Source organism: Talpa occidentalis, unplaced genomic scaffold (assembly GCF_014898055.3).
Source record: "Talpa occidentalis isolate TD23 unplaced genomic scaffold, MPIMG_talOcc4v2.1 talOcc4.2, whole genome shotgun sequence".
NCBI lineage: Eukaryota > Metazoa > Chordata > Mammalia > Eulipotyphla > Talpidae > Talpa > Talpa occidentalis.
Window position 1 is genome coordinate 87923295 of NW_023602073.1, and position 26397 is coordinate 87949691.

At 34.5% G+C, this 26397-nt stretch overlaps 1 protein-coding gene across 9 annotated transcripts in view; it reads left to right on the plus strand.

The window, feature by feature from the left end:
• MEI4 (meiotic double-stranded break formation protein 4) overlaps positions 1-26397 on the plus strand; it is a 262395-nt gene that overhangs the window by 57576 nt on the left and 178422 nt on the right. For 3 of the 9 annotated variants that reach the window (XR_008553256.1, XR_008553257.1, XR_008553258.1), the window contains 2 exons: positions 1011-1210; positions 20960-20984. The exons of 5 other annotated variants lie outside the window; for them this stretch is intronic. The gene's annotated coding sequence lies outside the window, so the exon portion shown is untranslated. Of the gene's footprint in view, positions 1-1010; positions 1211-20959; positions 20985-21062; positions 21080-26397 lie in introns of those variants that run through there. One more of the 9 variants, XM_054698972.1, reaches the window with a different exon arrangement.

Consider the following 26397-nt stretch of genomic DNA (forward strand, 5'->3'; position numbering starts at 1 on the left):
GTCATTTTCTTGATAAGTCCTCACGTGGCATTTCCTCAGTGCAAAGGCAGGGCAGTGGGATTGATGTTGCTCTTTTTATTCTTTCTCTTGTAAAATAGAGTTTATATGTTGCTATTTAGACCACTGGGAATCATGAATTTTGTTTGATTATTTAATTTAAACTAATTAGTAATAGCCCAACAAAGATCTTTGGCCAACCATAATGTCATAGTAAATGTTGGATAGCAAATTGGAAAAATGGAAAGATCTTTAATCCCTGATGATGTCGTAGGATCCCTCAATAAACTCTGGAGTTTATTTATTACTATGGGAGATAATCTTTTCCTGCCCAAGCCACTCTTGTCTGAATATTCTTTTATTTACAGCTAAATTTTAGCTATTTAATACAAGGTGAGACAATTACATGGTCACTTTTTCTTGAGTGTGAGTAGGTAACAGAAGAAAAATCAGGACATACTAGAACAACCCTGCTTCAGTAGTTTTTTATCTTGTTACTGGAGCTTGCATAATGCATTTCTTAATGCCTAATTGGAGAAGTTACCTTATCTTTATGGAGAATCCTGCTCTGTTTATAAGATATTGGAATCCAAAATAGAAAAGAAAGTGGTCAGTTTTGGTTAACCAAACAAGGTACGTTTTCGGTATTGAATGCAACGCCCACCCTTGACATCAATACTGAAAATCAGCAAGCTCTTCAAACAGCTCCCTTAAAACAGCCTCCACCTTGGGGGTGGGGGGAGCCAGAACCTGAAAGATTTGACTTGTTATTAGTGGCAGTAGTTATGTGGTGCTGTTCTCAGAGCAGTGCATTTGACAGAGCACTATTGTAACTGAGGGGCTATGTTAATGTCTTATGAGTTGTAAACTTATGGAAAATGCACCTGAATTCTCAGAGGTAAGGAAACGAAGATGTAAGTAAGCCTGGAGCGAATGTTTAACTTTGCAGTTTATTTTTTGCTTAACAATAATGGGAGAATGAGCAGCAAACTCCTATTACTTGTATTTCACAGAGCAATCCTCTTAGACCTCAGGTGGACAACTTTGGGAAGATAAAACTGTTTGCATCTTTATACTCAGGAGAGTATTCCTCAAAATCTGGATTGTGAAGAATTGACAGTGTGAGGCATCAGACCATTTAGAAAAACCCATTATGTGCAATTTGTTCCAATTAATATGAAAGCCTACCGTTTCTCCAAAAGCACCTCCTAGGGTAAGCTGTGAATAGACTGATATTTTACAGATTCTGTTGATTAGGTTATCCAGAGCATAAGGCATTATGACTATCAGTCACCAATAATTATGTTTAATGGGTATAACAAAGTCTCTCATTTGCCTCTGTGGCCTGACCTTTCAAATCCCCAAATCACTTTATTGCTATTCAGTTCATTTTGTAGGATATGACCTCCCAATAAAATTTATTAGTTAACAAAGTTTGGTGAGAAAGTCCTATACAAAAAGAGATGCCTACTTTAGAAGAATTAAGGAAGGAGAGCACAACACAGACTGCTCTGGGATTTGGGAAGCTGATAGGACCAGGCCTAATAATAGCAAAAAGCGTTGTGTGAATTATGTAAACTTTTTTAAATTTTATATACTTTTTATTTTATAATGAAGTGCCATTGTTTTATATCCTTGTTAATTTTTGGACAATATAGGATTAGGGTTACAGAACCCTGAAGACAGAGAAAGTGTCATATGAGCCAAGATGAACCATGTTTACATGAAAGAGAAAAATAAATCATGTTATTTTTCTTTTCTATCAAACAGTATAATGTAATCTTGACTCATTTAGGTCTTTACCCATCTGGGAAATAAGGAAGAGGCAAATATAACACCATTTAACAGAAACTGATTTATAGTGGCGTAGAGCAGTGTGTTAAACACGCACGCACACACATACACACGTGCACACTAAATACTCTCAGGGAAAAATCACCATCACCAGCAGAAAAATTGGATGAAGGTCAAAATCTGGACTTTGAAATACAATTAGAATGTAGAAAGAATGAGTGGCGCCACCTCCCCGGTGGCGCAGCGGTTGAGCGCTGGGTTGCGAAGCTGCCTGCAGCCTCTGCAGCCGGTTCGATCCCCGGCTGCTCCCCGGCCACCAGAGGAGGGTCCCACATGGCGCGCAGACCTCCCCTGCCGCCCGCTGCTCCCCTCAGCAGTGTACTTCGGTCCTTCTGCCTGCTCTGCTCCCCGCTCTGGCTCTGGTGAATTCTCTCACCCTCCCACGCTTCTGACTGTACCCAGTGCATGTATCAAACAAACAAACAAACAATAAATAAATAAATAAATAAGACATGCCTCTAGAAAATTAAAAAAAAAAAAAAAATCATTTAAAAAAAAAAAAAGAATGTAGAAAGAATGGTTGTTGACCATGAAAGCAACATGAGCATACAATTAGTTGGGGATTAATGAGACCACCCAATAGAGGTGATTGGTGGCTAACAATGTAAAATAAAATTTGGGAACAAAAGTTATGAAAACTTTGCTTTGGCAACATATCCTAAAGAAACCTGTGTTGGTGATCTGCCTATTGACTTTAAGGTCTATCCTTGTCCTCCATCCTGCCATGTATGACAAAGACCTGTCCCTCCAATGACACTTAACTAGACCTTCCTTTGATTATTGTCTTCTTACCTAGGTTTAGTCGATGAGAAGTACTGGCTAGACTTTGTGGAACAGGAGAACGGACAAAACCAGGGTATATCTTTTTCTTACAATTTAACCAATATCTCCTATTTCTGCTATAGAGAGCCCTAGCTACTGGGCTCATGAGCTCATTTCTTTCCTATGGTTATCTCAGTGTCAATTTCTAAGGAAACACAAACCCAGGTAGCTTGGATTTTATATCCCAGGCAAGACCCTAAGTTATTCAAAGCCTTTTCTTGAATCTCCATGTCCATCCTTGTTCCACAAAATCCTATGTAAACCTTTATCTTCATAGTACTTACTTTATGAATTTGAAATTATCCATTTACATTTCTCTATTCTCCAAGGAATTGTAATTCCTCTATTGAGTACATTCCCTGGCATAAAGTAGCAGCCCATTAAATATTTGCTAAATAAGACTATGAAAGAAGGGACAAGTCTTGGAGGGGAATATTCTCACCGTTGTAATACCAGAACCCAACACATTGATTAACAGATTAGAGATGCTCAGTAAATATTTACTGACGTAATTAATAACTGAATGAGTTTGCTGAGAACTAGGTTTGAAGCTAGATTTTAAGACAGGACAAGGTGAATTATTGGAAGAAATGCATAAACATAAAAGAGAATGTTATTGTAATAAATGAGGTAATTTTGTAGCAAGGGAACTATAATTGAAGCATTTGAGTGGGAAAAAATAGGAAATACGGATTCTAGTGACATCATTTCTTATGATTTCCTTGGAAAAATAATGAGTCAAAAATCAGGAAGGTATCTAAAGTAGTCAGTATGTAATAGTAATAACTTCAAAGTCACCTTAAAATCAAACATTTAGATAAAGGTGATTAGATTCATATACAATATTTGAAAATCAGCTACAGATATCTTCCTGAATGATACACTGCAATTAAAATTTATTTAACATTTTATTTTCAAAGTTATTTTTCACTATAGTTATGTGCCTTACTAATCACAAATTTTTCTCAAAAAATAATTGCCATCAAGTTTCTAAGAGGTCATATTTTTTGCAGTCATATACTTTTCATTTAGTCTTTTGAAAGAGGACCAAAAGAATTATATGACCCCTCCATCCCCTTCACTAATCTAAAGTATAGTGAATCAAAAATATTTCATTCTTGGGCCTCCCTGGTGGCACAAGGGTTAAGACACAACCTATGAAGCCATACGCAGCCACTGCAGCATGAATTCAATCCCCTGCCAGGCATCAACCCACGTGGCTAAGCAGACCTCCTTGGCTCACTGGATGCTCTCCCCAGCAGTGTACTTCAGTCAATCTGCCTTCTCTGTTCCCCACTCTGTCTCTGGTGAATCCTCTCACCCCCCAAACCTTGGCCTGTACCCAGCTCTTGTATGCATTAATAAATAAATCTTTAGAAAAAAAAATTCACTCTTAAAAGGGTCTATTGAAAATCCAGACATAAATCTTTATGATATTCTTAGGTATTAACAGAATCAGATTCTTTTAAAAACTTATATTTAAATAAATAATTATGGTCAAATATAACAAAAAACCTGGTACTCTATTATAAGTATGATATGATGCTTATAAAATATATATAAATATAAAAATAAATGTTTATTCTTAACAAACATTTACTAAGATAAATATTTCATGCCATGCAACCTGGAGAAAGTCAGACATCAGTAATTCTGACTCTAAATGAGGACAAAAAAATCAATTTCGGAAATTTGTTTACTGCTCAAACTACTTGTCTGCCTATTTTAGATCACATGGTAATTTTTTGTTTTGTGTAAGAATTCTCATTCTTTTAGCTTCATGACAGCACACTCCCATAGTTGCTCTACTTGTACGGGATGCTCCAACTCCAAAATATTTATCTCCAGCACTGGTTTGTCCCAATCTCGCCATAACTGAAGACTCAAATGCAAGTTCCTATTGTATATCTCTACTCAACATCACAAATTTAGTGGGATCAAATAAAACACTGATTTCCCTCCCCACTTTCCACTCACTCTGCTTTGATTTTCCTCACTTTATACAGTGATACAATCCATCCCCAGCCCTCCACTCTCACTCAAGAATAACCCAGAGGAATTATCCTTAAGTAGTCTCTTTTCCTAGCCCCATATCTAATTTTTCATCAAATCCTGTCATGTCATCTCTGAAAAATTTCCTGAATGTCTCCATCCCTCTCTTTCTCCAGTGTGAGTATAATGATTTCCATGATCTGTTGTGTCTCCTTGTCTCCTATAGTTTACCTCACAAAAAGACTACAGAGAAAACTTTTACAAACAATAACCTGATCACATCAAACACCTTACTTAGAAAAATACCATTGTGTTTGAAATTAAAGGCTAAACTCATTACAAGAGCTTTCAGAAGCAACCTAGTTAAAGGTTTCCTACCTTGCCAACCTCATCAACCTTCATTGATGCTGATCTTTTATTTCCTTGAATATGTCAAGACCATATCTATGTTACCTCTTTGCATTAACTATTGTTCCTCATACTTACAATGCTTTTAAAAAATTATTTGCATGGCTTATCATAAATCATCTCAAATGACACCTGCTCAGAGAGAACTTTCCTGACAACACAGTCTAGAGCATTATTATTACACTATTTATATCATACCATTTTGCTCTCATCACAGCACTTAGTCTCTCATGTATATTTTTTCTTTACTGTCTCTCCTCCTTCCTTCCTTCACTTTTTTTATGGTTCCATTTACCATAATGTATGTTATATCAGTATAGACTTAGTCCAGTTTTTTCGTTTGAGTATGCCTAGAAACTAGAATAGCACTTAGAACAAAATAAGCACTCCACAAATATTTGTTGAATAATGAATAAATTAGTTTTTTTTTTTCCCTTGAGTAACTAGAATGAACATTTTACTGTGCATTCTTTTAGTCTTTTTTCTATGCATATCACTAAATTAGTAATTAAAAATTTGAATCTACTGTTTTGACTTCATTGACATCTCAAAATCTATCTACTAATTACACAGCTGGAACATTGGGAGATAGGATTCTGTATTCCCTCTTTGAAAAAATTTAATATTTAGACAAGGAGACACCACACATCACAATCTAAAATTTAATGGAGGAGCCTCCCTGGTGGCACAAGGGGTTAAGCACCACACTATGAAGCAATCCACAGCCTCTGCATCATAAGTTCAATCCTCAGCCAGCCAGGGAGCAACCCACATGGCATGGCAGACCTCTCCTGTCTCTCCTATCGTTCCCCTCAGCAGTATAATTCAGTCAGTCTGCCTGTTCTGTTCCCCACTCTGTCTCTTGTGAGTCCTCTCACAACCCTGCATCTCTGGCCTGTGCCCCAGTTCTTGTATGCATAAATAATAAATATTTAAAAAATTAATGGAAACTATGTCATTATATCAAATAAGTTTTATGAGGCAGTGTCTTTCAAGTTTCAGAGGGAAAAAGCCAGAGCAATTAGACAACAAGAAATAAAAAGAATACAGATTGGTAAAGAAAAATTGAAACTATCATTATTTGCAGATGAAAAGAATATGTATATACATATGTGTATATATAAATATATATAACCCTAGAGATGCCACTAAGAAACCATTTGAAACAATAAATACAGTGAAGTGGTCTGTTATAGAATCACTATGTAAGAATTCATTGCATTCCTATATGCAAATAAAATATCATGAAAAATAAAAATTAAGAAAATAATACTGCATATAATCACATCGAAAGAGTCAAATATCTGGGAATAATTTTAACAGAGGAAGTGAAAGAACTATACAGCAAGAACTACAAGACACTGCTAACGGATGTAGAATAAGGGGACATGCTCAGTGAAATCAGCCAGAAAGAAAAAGAAAAACGCTGGATGGTTTCAATTTCAGGAGGAATGTAGAAGATCCAAATAAGGGATCAGGGCAAAAAAGTAATTATAATAAAGTAATTATCAAAAATCAACAGGCAGCTATAAACCAGACATTCTACAGATGGGTATAGGGGAGTAGGATCAAAACGGGTGGGAAGAGCACAAGGGACCATGGTGATAGTTCACGAATGAATGGGTGGTGGCAATTTCATGGGGACTACAATCCAGATGAGAAGGCATACATTGTACAAAAATGAAGAATGATGTAAAAAATATATAAAAGAAAAGAAAGATACAAAGGGATCAAAAGATATTTCATGTCCATGGATGGGGAAAATTAATATAGTCAAAATGACTACCTTACCAAAAACAACATACAGATTCAATTCAGTCCCTATAAAAATTCCAATGGCCTTATCCAAGGAAATAGAGCAAAAAATGCTAAAATTTGTATGGGACCCCAAAAGACCCCTATAGAGCTAAAGCAACCTAGAGAAAAAGAAGAAACTTGAAAGCATACTGCCTAACTTCAAACAATTTCCAAAAGTGACAGTAATTAATGGAAACAGAAGTAAACAATTGGGAATATAGCCAATTAAAAAAAAAACTTTTGCACATTGAAATAATATTTCAACATATCAAAAGGACACCTCGCTGAATGGGAGAAGAAATTTGCACATCATATTTCTGATGAGGTTAATATCTAAGATATACATAGAACTCATAAAATTTAAAAAGTGATATATGATTGGATAAAGAAGACGTCGTATACACAATAGAATATTGCTCAGCTATAAAAAGATGAAATATTGCCTTTTACAACCAAGCGGAAGGAACTTGAGGGGATTATGTGAAGTAAAGTAAGTCAAAAGAAGAAAGACAAGTTTTGATTGGTCTTACCTAAATAAGGAATATAATGAAACAATGCAGATGAAAGAAAAAAATAACAAAATAAAAATAAACCAGTGGACAATGATACCAGAACTGAGGTTACCAGAAAGGAAGAGGGTGAGAGTGAGAGCAAGGTTGAAGGCGGTCTAACCAATGGCAATGGATGTGTGGTTAACAAATGAAAAAGAAAAAGAGTAAGCAAAGAGTGAAAACTAAAAGAAATAATGGGTCACCTGAAAGTAGTATGAGCGTAGGAGGTAAGAAACAAGGCACGATTCCCAAATCTGTCTTCTCTCTACATTGTACTGGAAAAAACAAACAAAACAAAACCCCTCTTTTTATGGAAGTTCACAGAAGGGAAAATCAACTAGATGAATGGTGAAACAATGGTTTGATGTTGGGACAGATAGAGAGGGTAGAGGATAATAGGAGAATAAAATAGTGAAGCAAGAGAGATAGCATGAGAAGGCAGGGAGGAAGAGTTGCTAATCTAGACTGAGCTGCTAGGACTTAATAGGGTTCAAGTATGGAAAGCTTTCAAATAGAAAGTGATGTAATGAGAACAGTCATAAAGAAGACTGATCCTGGTCCTCCCCTGGTGGCGCAGGCAGTTGAGTGCCGCGCTGTGAAGATGTCGGCGTCCTCTACTGTGCGGGTCCCACATGGCACGGCAGACCTCTCCTGTCATGCCCGCTGCTCCCCTCAGCAGTGTATTTCGTCATTCTTCCTGTTCTGTTCCCCGCTCTGTCTCTGGTGAATCCTCTCACCCTCCCATGCATCTGGCCTGTACCCTGGTTCTTGTATAAATAAATAAATAAACCTTAAAAAAAAAAAAGAAGACTGAGCCAAAAATAGCAAGCAAAGGAAAGAGAGGAAAAATTATTAGAGGAAGGAGGATCAGTTGGGAAAGTTGCTGTAAAGAGTCAAGCATGAGACAATTAGGATTCAGACTAGGATAGTGTTAATGACAAGCAAAGGGTCCATAGAAAAAAATGGTTACTGTATGAGGTGATTGATGTGTTAATTAACCTGATTGTGATAATCATTTCACAAAGTGTATGTGAAACTTCTTGAAATGTATGTCAATTTACATCACTAATCTTACCTGATTTTTAAAGTTTATGACAACTTTACAAACTCACAAATGATTTATGAATGGTATTCTATTTTCTTAACAATACGGTGATGATCAAAAATTGTTTAATGACAGCAATAATTTAAAGACAAATTTAAATGACAGAATTATTGCAATGAAATTGCGGTCTTTGTTCCCCTGACTAGTCTCCACAAAAAAGCATGAATTTTTACATTTTCAAATAGTGCAACTATAGAAAGCTAAATATCACACATCCTCCCTTGCATTATCTAAAACAAGAAGAAAAAAGTCAAAAAATGATTTACTGAATTATTAGATTTATCTCAAAACTCCAAAAATTTATAAATTACTAAAATGTGAAATATATAAACTTTGTGTTTATTTCCTGCCTAGAAATATAGCTAAATATGTTATTTAGCTCTGGAGAAATTGAATAAAAGGTACAAAATCAGTCTTAAATCAAGCAACTATATAGCAACTCTCCCTACTTGCTTTGCTTCAGAATGCGGAAGAGTCACTAGTTCATAGGATACGCTATAATCTCTAGCCTTGTGAGGTTTTTATAAATAAGTTATTATTTGGCTTTAGCCTCCTTTAGAACAATAAATACAATAAAATCAGAGCTTAAACTGAGAACTACTTTAGACCCAGAATGTGAATAAGGGATAACCGTTCTCTTTTTCACCTTGACTTTCTCTCATATTTTATCCATACTTTGGAGAGAAATCAACACCAAAAATGATAGGCCATATAAATTGCCTTATTTGTACTATGAGTTCACCTAACATGAGCCTATGGAGATGTTTAAAAATGAGGAATCATATTACATGGGAACACAAAAGAGGTCACTTTGTAACAGGGAAATCTAAGGGATTGTCAGTTTAAATTTAAATAATCCTTAGGCAAAGGGAGGAGACTCATGAATTTTGTATATGGTTCAGGATCATTAAAACAAAAATAGGAAGAGACTCTTGACTGAAACGCTGAAAGATGAAGAATACCTTTTTTTTTTTTGTTTCTTCTGACATTGCTTGGTTTTCAGCTGATCCGAGAAGAACTCAAACTATATTCATAAATCAAATAGTTTAAATGTTTGGATACTGAGATGAGAGGAACTGCTGCCAAGCATGAAACTTTTCTACAAGCTACTTAATTCCATAGTCGTTCTGTTATGCAGGGAGCAACTTTCAAGATGATGAAAATTATCAAAAGTTCAAGAGAAACTTTTCTCATTTTACTTTGTTTTGTATTTGAATATGATCTATATCTGTCTTGTCAAATCTACTTAAATACTTTTCTGCTTAGAAGCAGATTGCATAGGTTAAGAGATAGCCTCACTTTTAGGATATTAGAATTTCAGAGTTCCTGGGTTCCAATATAATATACATTGTATGATATAATACAATAGAAAATATCTGATCAAGTCTTTCTGGGAAAAAAGTTAGTGGCTTGTCTAAGATTATACAGTTGGCTGGTAGTAGAATCAGAATAAACTACTTCAAATGTATATGAACAAACTATGTATTACATCAGCAACTTTTACCTTTTAAAAAAATCACTGTTAACTAGTAATATGCACTCAGGATAATTATTTAGCTTATCTCTCATTCAGCATGCATATATGAAAATTAATCTTATATTCTTAATCTTATATTCAAATTTGGTATCTGAGTAACCACTAAAATTTGTGAACTCAAAACTTTAACAATGAACTTCTGTAAAAAGCCTTATAAAATTTGGTATGTATACCCTATATGACACAAATACTTGGTTTTGTTTCCCAAGAACCATGAAAATGTTAAAATTTAATATAAATAACATTTGGTTACTCTTCATATATATTTCAAAATTAAGAAAACATGGTTACTTCATATATATTTCAGATATTAAGAAAAACGTATGCTGTTTTCCTTTTATGATTTGTCGAAATTATCAAGGCAATCAGGTTAAAAATTTGCAAGGTCTTAGAGACTGAATTTCTGGTCTTATTAGAATTGCCCATTCTCTTCTCTTTATAATATTGTTTGCCAAATTAAAGGAGTACTTTGCTATGTATGTGAGAGAGCTAGATAATCACACATGGACTAGTTGAGCAGTGAACTTAATTCAGAAAAATAAAAATAATATTTTTTGAAAATAGAGAACCTGAAAGTTTAAGATAGGCTATCAGGTGAGTGCAAGTAGCTAAAGTGGATGTTATCCATAAACTCGATTTAGTCAAAAGGCACGTTGTGTTAATCACTAAATTATTCAAAACTGAACATGTTTACTTCCTACGTAATTTTGTTCTACTCTTCCAGTGAATGCCTATTATTCTTCTAGATTATATATACAAAAGCTTTTAACGTAGGGTCTGGCAACATGTAGGTAACCAGTAAAATCAGGTTTTCTTCACATCACATTTATGAGAGATGAAATTTGCTTACTTTTTATTTTTTTTAAAAAAAAGGTAGAAGAAAGTATATAAAAAACTATAGAAAAGGACCTTAAATATAGAAATCATAATTCAAAGAATCAGAAAGCTGGAGGAATTTGCAGGAGGCTCAGATAATTTGGTTAATATTCATGTGCACTAGTGAAATCCTGGTAACCAATGGGAAAGGTAAACCCCATGTTTAGCTCCATAGTAAAAATGTACTGAATGATGTAGAAAATATTTCTTGTGGAACCTTCACTCCCACTCTCCTCATTTCTAAGTTGATTAACCCTGTTTTCCTGACAACTCCCACCATCGTACTAAAAGAATAGGATTACAGGATTTCCCTCTTTTTTTTTTTTTTTTTTAGATTTATCTATCTATTTATACAAGCCTGGGTACAGTCAGAAGCGCGGGAGGGTGAGAGAATTCACCAGAGCCAGAGCGGGGAGCAGAGCAGGCAGAAGGACCGAGGTACACTGCTGAGGGGAGCAGAGGGCAGCAGGAGAGGTCTGTGCGCTATGTGGGACCCTTGCCCAGCTGCGGGGGATGGAACAGGCGCTGCAGAGGCTGCAGGCAGCTTGGCAACCCAGCGCTCAACCGCTGCACCACCGGGGAGGCCCCATCATTTTTCTTTTTATGCTATCTTTCTTTCCAACATTTTGGCCATTACCTGATTTTTCTAAGCCACAAATGTAAAGCAGTCTGAAATGAATGTAGTGTCTAGCTGATGGTTTTCACCTCTCCATCCCCTTTGTCTATCAAGAACATTTCTATCTTCCTTGGAGAATTGACTCCCACATATGGTCTCCTTTAGGTTGGTTTGACTCAATATCCCATTGTTCCCACACCCCCTTCCCTAGCTCCCAATCCAGGAATGAGCATGTGGTCCTAATTGGAGATTCAGTACATTCTATCTTTTTGGAAATAATGAAGAGTTTAGAGATATGTTCAACATGACTCTGCTGAAATTGTCAAGAAGACAGGACTATCACTTTGCTGATGGGGCAGAGTTATGAGAATGCTGGTGTGGAGTTGCTAGTACCCATGTCTCTCTAAGGAAAGAGCTTTTCTGAGAGTGAAACTACATGCAGGAAACCAAAATTAAAAGAGAGGGGAAGAATGCCTGTGACAGAGTTTGAGCTAATCTGATCCCTATGATTAAAGAATTAAATCTGAATGTCTTGATGAGTGTAGAATCAAGGGACAATTGAAAAAAATCCAAGTGAGTGACAATGGTGAATCGGATTAGGATGGTATTAGTGGGAGTGGTGAAAGGGATTACTTTGTGAATAAATTCTGTAAATAGATCAAGCAATATTGATCAGATGTGGAGTGCTAGAGGAAAAAGGATTTTATTTTTAAAATTTGTACATGAGCAATAGAATAATGGAGCTGTAATGGCTTGAGATGGGTGATGTTGAAGGAAGAAAATTAGGTGTGGATAGAAAGATTCACTGGTCGGTTTGGTTATGCTTAAATTTGACATACTGATTATTCATCCAGGTGGCTGTGTGAAGTAGGCATTGGCAGGTGGTTTGTGAGTCATTTCCTTAGAGATCTTAGTTATTAAACTGAGTATTAATACCTCTTTAGGGAAGTGCGGGGATTTTTTTGGTTGTCATGATTTTTAGGGAGAGTTCAGCAGTATTTACAGGGCAGAGATAAAAAATGCCAGGTTCTCACAATGTACAAAGCAGTCCTGACAACTGCTGAACTTCCCTGAAATTTCACTAATTCTTGAATGTCCTGCTAATGGGAGTGCTAGTAAAGCTAACAATTTCTTTTTTGATATATTCTGAATTTTTCTGGAACATGACTTTTAGACAGATCAACAGAATATTATACATTGTTTTGTTCTCAATTTTTATACTATTTTTCATTTCAGAATATGTAAACCAACATTATCATCATTACTGATATTTGAGATAGCACTTACCCCTAAATACCAGCCTGCCTTAACTACTATCATATTCAAATATGTGACAAAGGGGAATTGAGACTCCACTTCAAAAATCCTAGAATCAAATACTATTAAATTAGTGGAGATACATGAAATGCATGTTTTTTTTCAAATATTAATAAATACTAAAAAATTATCTTATTGCTGCTCTGTGAATTTTAAATATTCTGTTGTATTATAAGAAATCTATGTTGTGAAATTACTTATTGAAATTTTTATTTAATTACTGCTTCTTTTTCCAATTCATTCACTATTCCCCATTGCCTATAAAAAATATGGTCTCCAAAACCTCATTAAATACAAAAGCAATTAGAGCAATTCTAGGTTAAGATGTATGTTATGCATACATACATACATTATGTGTGTGTGTGTATAATATACAAATACTTTTAACACACTCTAAAAATATGACTCGGCTCATGCTCCAGTATTAGAGCATCATGTTTTCTCATTTCTGTCATTTTAATAATCTAAAATGTGATTTTGAGCATCATAGTTCAGTAAAAGTTGTTTATATTTTTCCTTATAACAGAGTAAAAACTCAGATCTTTTTTTTTCTTTTCCTAACTATTTTTTACTTTAGCGCCCACCCCAAAACTTTCATTCTTCAACTACTGGTACTTTTGATACAGAATAACTACTGGTCTTTTTATTTATCTTACAGCCAAACTTATTTATTCTAAATCTTATTTGGCTTTTTCACCACACCTTTTAAGTGTAGTTGAGATTGTGCATTCATATGATAAAATATGTATTATTTTATTGTAAGTATGTTTCTGCAATTTTCCTTTGTATTATATCAGTATAATAATTTTATTAATCATTTATTTTGGTATGTATATTATCCATAGGTTAACTTTTATGATGAAAATAAGGAAGCATCAATATGTATTTGTTATAAAATGGAGTATATTAGTAGATAGAGATAAGAACACTTGACCTAAGGAATAAACTACTATATTAATCAAGATTCTCCAGAGACTTAGGAGAGGGTAGTCTTTTGATATATTCAGACTTTCACTTGATTGGGTGAGGCCCATCTATAATATAGAGGACTGTTTTACTGAAATTCCTCTGATTTAAATGTAAATATGATGAAAAGACAGCCTTCCTAAAAAATCCAGAATAATGTTTGCTCTGTATTTCTCCATTATATTATTTATTAATCTTTTTTCTGCAAGAGTAGAATTCTTCTCTGCTTATTTTTGTACTCATAAGAAAGTAGCTCCCTTATATCAGCATATTTCTTCTCATTTCTGATCTGTGAAAGTATTGGCCTTATTTTAAACACAGTAATTCATCATTAATGTTTAGGTTTTACATGTTACCCACTACTGTTTAGAGCAGAGAAGAGCCTCAGGTTATAAATTGATAAGATGAGATGAATTAGAATTCCATTTTTCTTCACTTTATTTTTGAGAATTTCAGAAAACACATTTGTAATCATGCAATTATTTTAAATGTTCATATAAAAATGATAAAGAAACAAATAAACATATAACACACACATGAACATGAATAATTTTATGTGAGCACCATAGTAATGTTCCAGAGAGATCAGTGTATGAGAAAAGAACAGCATATTTGGCAGAGATATTCAGATGGGGTGATGGGGAGTGGTCAGATAAAGAATGACTGTCTCACAAATATTCAAAATATTGTTCTATTTCACAGAAGAATGAAAGTTTTAGGGCAGGGTATCTTAACCTTGACATTATTGATATATTTGATCAAATAATCTTTGTTGTCAGACTATCCTGCGCATTGCAGGATGCTTAGCAGGATAAACTAAATCTACTCCCTAGTTTCCAGCAACAATCCCCAGTCATGACTGTCATATATGTCTATAAAGATAACTAGATATTTCTTGAGGGTAAAATTTTTCAGTTGAGAACTACTGCTTTAGGTCAATGAGTATTAATGCATGTGATGTTGCCAATGGGCAACATCATATCACTCTTGAGTCAGTGAAATGCAGGATGATAATATTTAAACCACAAAGAATTTGTTTGAATGCTAGATGTCACTGTAACCTTACACAATCATGTTGCCTTCCAGGTTTTTTTTTCTTTAATGATAAAAAGGATTGTAAACTGTGTAACTGCTCTGTACATATGTTGAAAGTAGGCTCAGATTACTGGAAAGACTTGGACAAATCAAAAAGAATTTGCTTATCTAAAGGATACAGAAGGAAATCAGTATGGTGATGGTATCTGATAGATAGACATAATGCAGGACAGGGGATGCTTCACTATGGAGGTAAGGATGGGTGACAAAGTAGGGGTGGTAGTGGTGAAACAGTTGAGAGAATGCATATTTGGTGTTGCTAATACAGAAGAAGAATGAAGAAATGCTAGAAATGCAGGAATTCTCAGGGTTTTCATATATATGTGGTCTTACATATAAGATAGGAATCATATTCCAAATACCCTTGTCTGAAAACATGAGTTACATGCCTCTCATCAATCCCATAATTATTTGATGCATGATATATTGTCAGACTTGAATGACGTTCTTGTCATTTATTACCTCTTCCAAGATTAACAGAGTCTGGTCCTAGCAGATTCAAGAACACCTAGGTTTGGGACAAGAATGAAGAAAATTTACCCAGAAGTATTTGAGGGTCTTCCTAACAGACCTTGACCAGTGTAGGGACTATCCTACTATTGAATCCCATAGATCTTTGCTTTGAGGGTTTGACAGAATTAAATGAAACAAAACAAGGTAAATACCTGGTATACTGATTCTCCTTGAAAAGTACCATCATTTTTACCATTACTGTTACAACTTTATGGTTGTCTTTAAGGTAGTATGGTACAATCTGTTGACATTGAGGTCATTGGTGGAAATAGAGTCCCAGCAGTGACTTCTGTCCTGGCTATTAATAATGACCTAGAAGATCAGAAATTAGATTTCTCATATACATCTTATTTCTGCTTAGTAGTCTTTTAATATGTATCCAGGACATAAATAACTGAAGCATAGAAAAATGTGAATAGATATAAGCAAAAGAGCAAGATTATAAGGCTAAAATAAATAGAAATATCCTACTCTTTGCACAAGAACTTCAAAAAAATGTGTATTGTGATGAAGTTAGTGATTTCTATTTTAATGTTCTCCTATGGCCATTACATGTCTTAAAATGGATTTTTGAAAATCTTTTGGGCAGAATTAGTTTGAAAAACTAGGAGGAGAAAATTCAGAATTTGTTTACTCAGTGTTTTGGCCATGCAGTATGGGAAGGTCAACACATGAAATTCTGTATAGTCAAGCTTCATTTTTAAACAATTGCAGATGTGGTTAAAAGTCCTATGAATTTACTTTGTGTGCCAGAGCTAATTAGCAGTAAGTTATCTGTAACTTTTTCTTTGAGAAGTTACTGATAAATGTTAAATCATAAATATTAAAGCTATGAAGCAATATTTACAATATGTAACACTATTTAAACTTCAAGGTTATCTCTACTACTTTCTACGCATGAATTGGCCATAAGCTAAAAATAATGAATTGTTTCAAAATCAGGGGAAAATTAAGAAAATATGAAATTCTTAATTTAATTTTGCTAAGGAACTATTTGAACCATAAAGTTATTTTGTTAAGAATAGATATGATTTATCTGAAGCAGCAATAGATAGTCCAGGAACATGGAAAAGAGGAATATTAGGATTGCCTTATGGGAAATAATTATGAAGTTGCCGTAAATGGATAAAATATAGATAGGCAGTCACTTTGTGTTATATAATGGGGCCAAGGCCAAAGTAATTCTAAAGCAAAAAAAAAAAATCATTTAAAAGTGGAGAAAACAAGCAAGGAAAGCTGAAAAAGATATGATGTGGAAAGCCTACCCTGAACATACATCACTGATCAAAGATGGGGTATCCTGGCCCAACTCATCTGTTATCTCTGTCCTTATGACAAAAGTGTACATATTGTTGAGGTTATTGAGTATTTCTTGTCCTCCAGCATTTGATTTGTTCATTTAATTTTCTTTGCACTGATTTCATGTTTGTCAAGTCACTATTTGATTATAATCTGGTATTCCAGGCATAAAGGAAAAAGTAGGAGTCATTCCTGTGTCTTACACATTATGTTTTTGTCTTACACATTATGTTTTATGAATCTGATTAATATAAAATAACCCCTAAAAAATGCATGACCCTTCTGAGACCAATGCATCAAAGTTCTGATCCTGCATAGCAGCAATCTAGCCTCCAATCTGTGGTGAATTTACTAAGATTAATGCCACTTTGCAGTGATCCATGGGAGCTTCCTGCTAGTTTCCTGTGACAACCAACTCTCCAACTCCATTCAAACATCTACACATATATTTTTATATGTGCACATGTGCACACAAACATTTCTATGTAATTTATTAGCAATCTACATCAGAGCAATATAGTAAGCAAGCAGATATTGATACTACTAGGAAGTCATAATTACTAATTGCAACTTGACCCCCAAGACTGCCAGATACTCTTCCATGCTCTTGTAATCAGCTCATTTTTCCAATTTGTAAGGAAAATAGTTCTCATTGTCATTGCTCCTCACAAGCACCATGCTCCTTCCCTTACCAATCAATTTCAGTGGATGACCTCTCTTCACACACCTTACCACAAACCAAGAATCAGTAATGTATTTATCTCTTTATCTAATCCACAAATGTACCTATTAGGGGGAAGGAGATTTCTATTCCTATCTCAGAGATGTGAGTCTTTAGATCAGGAGTCAAATCTATGTTATATGCTCTTGGATTCTACCCAAATCTTAGGGTAGGCATTCTTAGGGATTTTGTTACATCAAGTACGCTGCCTCCTTTATATCAACCTCTGATAACTCTACTGGAGATGATGACTTCTGTAAAATTCAAAAATGCTTTTTTCCAAATAAAAACCAATGGAAACAAATTAATCAATTAGACAACAAACTTGTATTTGTGCCCATATCTCATTTCAAACCTCCACCCTATCTCCTTTCTTGCCTTCACTGAGCTTTTCCAAAGAGTTCACCTTGTAGGTCTTCCATCTCCTCTTCCTCACCTTCCATTGGTATCTTCACCCACTCTATCATAATATCTCCATTAAAAACCCAACTTCCAAAATCATTACTGACTTTACTGTTACTCCAATTAAAGGAAATTTTCTATTTTAATTGTATGTTGCGCCATTCAAAACAGTTGATGAATCTCATGCTAAGACACTCTTCCCTTTGCTCATGTAATTCTCTACTCTCCTACCTCCACTGGCGCTGTTTTCAGACTCCTTAGGATTTCTTCTTCTCCATCAAGATTTAGAAGGAGGGGCTTCCCTGGTGGCTCAAGGGGTTAAGTGTCAGCACTATGAAGCTATCTGCAGCCACTGCAGCATGACTTTGATCCCTGCCCAGGGAGCCAACAACCCACATGGTGCAGACCTCTCCTATCTCGCCTGCTGCTCCCCTCAGCAGTGTATTTCAGTCAATCTGCCTGTTCTGTTCCCCACTCTGTCTCTAGTGAGTCCTCTCACCCCTGACACCCCGCACCTCTGATTTGCACCCCAGCTCTTGTATGCATAAATAAATAAATCTTTGAAAAAATATTTAGAAAGAAAACAGGGGAGATGGGGTTAAAGTCTGAACTATGTGAGATCAATTCCTACAACCAACAACAGGGGATAGGTTAAAGCCACTCCTGAGATGGGAAGCACTAATGGAGGAAACCTCTCAAGAATGTGAGGAAGAACTCTGTGCAATGAATTTTGAACATATTTGTTTTGAGAAGCCTTTGAGACACCAAATGGAGATGGCCAGTAGTCAGGTGGAAAAGGGGTTTGAAGTTCAGATAACAAATGCAAAAGGAAAAGTATAAGAATTTTCTGCTGGTAGATAATATTTGAAATCCTAATATTAGTATCATCCAGGGAGTGAGTACAAAGTAGTGCATAATAAGATGGCCTGATAATCACTCACAAGGAATTCCACAACACAAGATTTATAAATGGAATTTATAGGCTCTAAATACCTGTAAATGGATGAGATCACTTAGGGAATATGTAAGGATTTTAAACACCCAGGAGGTCCAGCAAATTTTAATGAATGAACAGAAAAGGAGGCTTCAGCAAGGAAATTGAGCAAGAGTAAAGCAGATGATGTATAAATGTATCTGAAAGATTGTAGCTTTAATGACAATAGGAAATGAAACTATTTCATAAGTTTAAGGAAGGAAGAAAGTGGGTGGGGGAAGAGTAAGGTAAGAAGAAAGGTAGAGAGAAAATGAAGAGGGTCAGTTTTAAGAGCAACAGTCATTTCAAAAAGTAGTGTATTTGTGATTATAAACAAAATGTGCAGCCATTAGTTGCAGTTTGGAAATCCAGATAAGTACAGAGAAGAAGATGATGATCAGTCACAATGCCTAACATTCAAAACAAATGACTGTTCACATTGGTGTAAATTTCTGTATTTTATCTATGCACATCATTTTTGCTATTGATGAGGTCATGTTGTTTATTCACTTTGAGGGCCTGGTTTTCACTTATAATACTGTATTTTAAGAATTTTTCCTTATCACAAAATTTCTTAAAACTTTTTAATGGTGCAATAATATCCTGTTTTAGAGCTCTCATAATTATTTGTTCTATTTTAACTCTATTATGTATCCGTTCATTATTATAATAGAGTAGTATTAAGATATCTTACACCATTAAATATACTATGATAAGCATACATAGACATTTCAGTGCTCACATATTTGATTTTAAATGTAGAATTACTACATCAATAATCTTGTTGAATGACAATTATATCAACATTAAAAATGAAAATCAAAACAGGAGAAATATGACCAAATATTTTGAGAAGTAAAACATATGTATATGCCCTAAGGTTTTCCAGGAATTGATATTAACCATTAGCTTTGATTAAAGAATTTTGCACAAAGGACTAAGATGCCCACAGCTGTCTCAAAATGGCATTCTGAATACTCTAGAATCCACAAGCACTAATTGATAAATATTGTTACCTTCCATTATTTTAGGAAATGCTCTTACAAATGGAATTTATCAAGAGCATGCCAATAAAATTGTAATTGAAACTGGCTCTCACTTCCTTGCTGCCAGAGTAAGCCAATCTTGTGAAATGATGAAATTATTTGTGTAAGGGAAGCGAGGGATATGAGCATATAAATAAAACTATGAATTATATGTAATATGTTATGTGTGTGTGTTTAGTTATAAGCCCTTTGTAAACAATGTAAGTTCTCAATCTGAAAATGCATGAATGACTTTGGACAAATCATTGACACTTCAGTTTCCAATGTGAAAACAAGTTAGACAATGATCTGTGGGGGGTGAATGGGAAAAAAATGAAAGTATAGACTCTTTTTCTAAGTTATCATTATTTATTATAAAGAAATAATTTAGTATCATAATTTGAATATTTAGAATTACAGTTCTAAAATTTACAGTTGCAAATTTTTTTATGGTACTACTGCATCCTGAATTATGTCTCCTGATCTCTTTCCCTAAAATTTTAACTTTTAAAAAGTGCCTATAATGTATCAGTTTACTTTGAAGCTTATAAAATCTTTATATTTCAAAAAATTACTGAAGCAAGTACTGTGGGGATATTGCATTCTGGGTTGCTGTTTATAACTTGAGTGCAATATTAGAATATTCAACAAATATAGCATATCAATCTATAATCATTGCGCAGGGGTGGGGGCAGTGTCAGAGTGATTTTTTCCCCATCAATCTAGTAAAATTGACCCAAAAAGGATAAATTCATAAAACATGACAGAACTAACTTTCCAGTCCCCTACAAAAATATCTTTAAAAGAATTTAGTAGTTGGGCCTCCCTGGTGGTGCAGCGGTTGAGCACTGGGCTGCGAAGCTGCCCGCAGCCTCTGGAGCACCGGTTCGTTCCCTGGCCGCAGGCAAGGGTCCCACAAAAAAAAAAAAAAAAAAAGAAAAGAAAAAGAAATTAGTAGTATTTAGTAGTTGGTTCTAATATAGAAAGGATGGAATGCTTATCTGATCTTTGGATTCTTTTGTTTAAGAAGACAAGATTTAAGATAAACTAGAAATCATTTTTTTTTTTTTTTTTTTGGTGGGACCCTCACCAGGGAACGAATCAGTGATGCAGAGGCTGCAGGCAGCCTCGCAGTCCAGCGCTCAACCGCTCTGCCACCAGGGGAGGCCCTAAACTAGAATTCTTAAGTGAATATCTTTTGGAGAAACATTTGGTAAGTTGCACTGTTTAATTGACACAAACATAGAAAAAAAAACTATTTTACTGACAAACAAACAGGTATAATATAATTTTTTCAAAGAAAAATTTTGTCAAACATGAAAGAAGTTATTAATTCCAACAGTTTTTTGATAGAAACTTTTAAATCTGCTACTTTCTTTAGGCACTGTGTCGATTAGAAAAAAAGTTTTTAATAACAAGTTTAGTAAATACTAACCCCAACTATCTGGTTTAGAAAAAATCTGATTTAGAAAATTCTTATTTCAATTGCGATACAACTTTAAAGCTCTTTCTCATTGCCCTGTCTCTTTTTTATTTTTCTTAATTACTGTTAATTTTGTCATCTCTACTATTCTTACCATTCTTTAATCTTGACACTTATTTTGGGGCAGCTGGTCTTTTTTCAACTGAAATATTTAAACTCAAACTTTAAAAATGAAGACAGTAATTTCCTATTATTTGATCTGCTTTAATCACAATTGTACATGGTCCACATTTATTCTACCTTTATAGATTTGACTTTTTTTCACCTGCCATATGAATAAAGTTGTTTTCTGAATGTCCATAAATGAAAAAAAAGAAAAAAAATTCTACTCAGCTCCTCATTTCATTTTTTCTATCCATTATTGTCACTGACTTCAAGCAAGCAAATCAGGGGCAAACTTTGATCATTTTTCTTTCATCTCACCAGGCTAAATTTACTTTTCCCTTTAGGACACTTCTGAAATTTATCCTTTTTTTCCATGAAGCTTTTGCTAGGAAGACATCACACATATTTTAATGTTACCATTTTATTCTTTCAAATTTCTCCTTCTTGCTACATATCCTATTCAATGTCAGGGTAGATAAAATACCTATGTGGAAATAAATTTTCCTGTAAATGCAATCACAACTCATTTTTTTCTAATCAATTTATTTATTGGTTTTGTTTTGCAGTTAGTATGTAGCTCATTTATTCACTTCATGCCTACTTAATTATCACTCTGTAAAAAATAATGAAGACTTAGGTGACACAAATAAACAACACTTCATAAAGAAGATAGTGCCTTTTCAGAGAATGTCCAAATGGGGTAGAAGGTAACATTTTTTTTCTATAAGATAAAAAATAGAGAGCTAGTACAAATAGAAAATAATCAGGTTGGGACCACAGTCAACTTTGCTTAGGGTGAGTAGAAAGAAGGAAGGATGTATAGAGCCCAGAGTTAGCTTGGCATCTGGGGATTAGCCATGTCTGACAGCATTCATGGTCAAGCAGAACATCAACAGGAATGCATGCAGTAGTTATCTTAGTTTTGCTTTGCTGACAAGACACCCCAGGTAGGAACAGCTCCATTTTGGACCTAGAAATTTATTTCAACAATTTCTCCTTTTGGTCATTGTCTTGGCTATTCAAGAAATTGGAATTAAAAAAATAGCAGTCTTAGTGTGACTCAGTTACTATTCCAAATTCAGTGTCCTATTCACAGGAATCTATGGCAGGCTCTTATTCTTGACTCTGACTACTGATATGTTCTGTTTCGCTTGTGTGATTCCAGCTGGAGAGAGACTGGAATCTAAAACTTTTGAGAAAATGAGGCATATTAGGGAGACAATAATAGTTTTTACCCTGTGGTTTGGAGAGCAGTCCTGAGGACACACATGACCAAACCAGCTAGAGTCAAAATAAGTAAAAAAAATTCTCCTAAGGAGGGGGATACTTCCTTAGGCCAATTGATCAGTTTATGTATTTTGCGTAACTATGTCTGCCCTTTCTCAGCAGTGTATGTCCAACAACTTATTCCAGAGAAACAGGCATTGGAAATCAGGGAGAAATTTGTGGTGAGAAGAGGGAACTATAGGATCATCAGTATCACAGAAAATCCAATGTTTGGTCAAAGATTGGATTACCCTCCTCTGTAATAGCCTGAGATATGTGAATCATTGCATTATCTTCTCATGTCATGACAAAGCAAAATGATTTGGCATGAAAAGTTTTAGCTCCTTTTAGTTTATTTTGTCCTATAATTATCCCTCTTTTTCATACTGAAACAATCAATCATTTTAACTGTAGAACAAAATTACTTTTTTCCCCTTATTAAAGAGAAAACATATCTTCTGTAACTTTATTCAAAAAACAAATTCCACTTTCCTTACCTACTATTCATACACAGTTGTTTCCTTTTTACCCTTATTATTTTTGGTGGTTTTTATTTTATATATGTATATGAATTAGAATTCTTAAGTCAGAGAATCCTTAATTCCTAGTGAAAATTGAGAGATAAGAAAATTCATAAATACTTGCCATATTTTACAGAGGTTTATTCTTCCTCACAGTAAAATTTTTTTATAAAGCATAAGACATATCTATTAACAACTCTGAAAGTCCTTAGTCTCTTTATCTAAAGCAGAGTATAGAAGGCTTGGGTATGAGAAATCAGCTCTCTGAAGGGATAATTGTTCTTCTTTTCCTTTTACCTACTATAACCAACATTGTGCCCTATATTAAGCTTATACCTATTTGCTAAATCATTGAATAAAGAGGATTATGGAGTGAAAATCCAAAGAGCCAAATAATTTGTGAGGCATAAAACTGTCAAGAAAAAGAATAAGGACTATTCTTCAGACTTCAATTTATGTTTAGGTCTATTGGAATTCCAAAAGCTGAATACACACAAGCACACTTTTGGTAAAAAGATAATGTATCTATGCAATGTCATTTTGAAAAAAAAATCAAATAGTTTTATATTACAAAGAGACAGAAAGACTGGCCAGCAGAAAAATCATGTCACCTAATTTAAACTTTTAATGCATTTATTTTCCCTTTCAAGCTTCTCTTTTTATGCTACTGCTCAAAAGCAGTCAGATTTCCTATACGGTGTTTAGGGTTTTTTGCAACTATATATAAGGTCTTTGCTCCACTGAGCAAATCCTCCCTCATTCCTGGTGGTAAGCCAGTGATAATAGTATATTCTATTTTATTCTGAAAAGAAAAAAATAATTAAAAAAATTTTAGATAGAAATCATTATTCAAGCCATTTGTTATTGAAAATTCAGGAACAGCACTTTTTTTTAATTTCTGCTAGAAAATGTATTCTGAGATGAATATGAACACTTTTTGAACCATTTTTTCCCTTGTATCCTTGGCTTTCTTTTCTACATGTAATGAATAATTTTGTGTGAGTCTTTTCACTTTACTTGTAACAAGGCAGCCAAATAGTCAAATAGAATTGATTCAAACAGAAATGCATTCTTTTGCTAATATTCCTTTTTTTGAAGAGAGAATATTGTGTAAAGAGAGTGCATTTTCTATTAATCCTTCTTTTGATAAGCCAGTGAACACATATTAGGAATGAAAAATTCATACAGTATCAAAAAAAGCTGCATATCAGTTTGATTATTGAACTTACTAGCATTTGTAATGTGCTTAAAACAATGTCTGGCCACAGTGCATGTACTCTGATGGATTTGAAAACGAAAAATATAGACATTAATCCAGTCAGGAATGTATGTTATTGAGAAACCTAAATTCTAAAGAAAATCCTTCACTTCTAAGCTTTGAATATACTAATCACATGATAAAATATTTTTTTACTTGATTCTGAAGGTAATAAGTTTATAATATTTATATTTTGCTTCCATATATGGAAATATTTTTACTATTTTATTTTAAAATTTTTAGCAAAACACTAGGTCTCTTGATCCTGTTCCAAGAGAAAAGGATTCCTTGGCTCCACACATTGATTCTTACAGTTTCCTTTCCTCAACTAATCATTCATTGAACTGTGAGGACCAGTGAGTGACTCTCAGAGGGTAGTATGTGTAAGAACCACCGGGCAGTTGGGAGGAGGAGGGAATTCTGAAAATGTAGCTTCCTAGACCCCAAATCTGAGATTAAGGAGGCCAAAGAGTTTGAATTATGTACAAGTAACACAGCTAATTGTGTGAAAGCAAAAAATAACACATGCAGAATGCAGCTGGCCTTCTTTGCAAGTTAGAAATTCAGTGTTCTTGACAGGGGTTAATTCAGGTCCAATATTAACACTTCCCCACACAGCCTCTCATACCTAAGCGGGACGCTCGCTTTTCTTTATTTTGCTCTTCAGTCTATTCTAGTTATTCTGAACTTTGTTTTGGGGTATTTCACTTCAATTTAGCAAATATTTACTAATCACCTGCAACGTGTAAGGTACTTCCTAAAACCTTACTAATTTTTCTCTCATAATTACACTTTCATAGAAGCATTTTTGGCTATTTATATTTTGTCTTAACTTAAAGCTCAAAACAAATGAATTTGTTATCAAATTTGATTTTTAAAAATGATTAGTTATTTAATCATATTTCCTATTAACAATCTTTTTACTTTTAGATTGATTCAGTAAATTAATTAGCTACTCAGGCGATAGCAAACCTTAATGTGTTATGAATTTTTAATACTGCAATTTTTCTGTTCATATTATAATATGCTTCTGGCAATAATTTTTGAAGTACAGAACATTTGTGCCTAATTTTCTCTTCTGTTGTTTTGTTCTAAATTTAGAATTAATATTTCAAACTCAAATTTCTAAAATAAGCTGGGTTTGTAGACATAATAAACAAAACCCACAATTGAATGTATTGCTCAGAAAAAGGAAGTTTAGTATAAAATCATAGATGGCCTAAAACCAGGACAGTACCTTCATTACTACACATACATTCATTCATCCCGGAACACTCACATCTGCCAATAGCTCTAATAGACATGCACATCAATCATTCTGTAGGAAGTCTTGAGTACCTCAAGGAAATTAACATACCTTATTTATCTGTTATTAATGGTTAACATAATGGACAATTTCTGTGTGTCAAACACTTTGCTTTGTGCTTCAAATGAACTACTCTCATTCACAACAACCCAACTGTAGTATATATTTTTTTATTTATTTATTTTAATGTGGAGATTACTTTTTTTTTTTTATTAAAGATTTATTTATTTATTTATACAAGCACTGGGTACAGTCAGAAGTGCGGGAAGGTGAGAGAATTCACCAGAGCCAGAGCGGGGAGCAGAGCAGGCAGAAGGACTGAAGTACACTGCTGAGGGGAGCAGCGGGCGTCAGGAGAGGTCTGCGCGCCATGTGGGACCCTCCTCTGGTGGCCGGGGAGCAGCCGGGGATGGAACCGGCGCTGCAGAGGCAGCGGGCAGCTTCGCAACCCAGCGCTCAACCGCTGCGCCACCGGGGAGGCCTAGTATATATTTTATAGATATGAAACCTAAAATTTGGAGAGGTTAAATAGTAAGTTTTTGAAGGTGCTATAACCAGTTAGTGGCAAAACTGGCATTTGAGTTGGTCATCA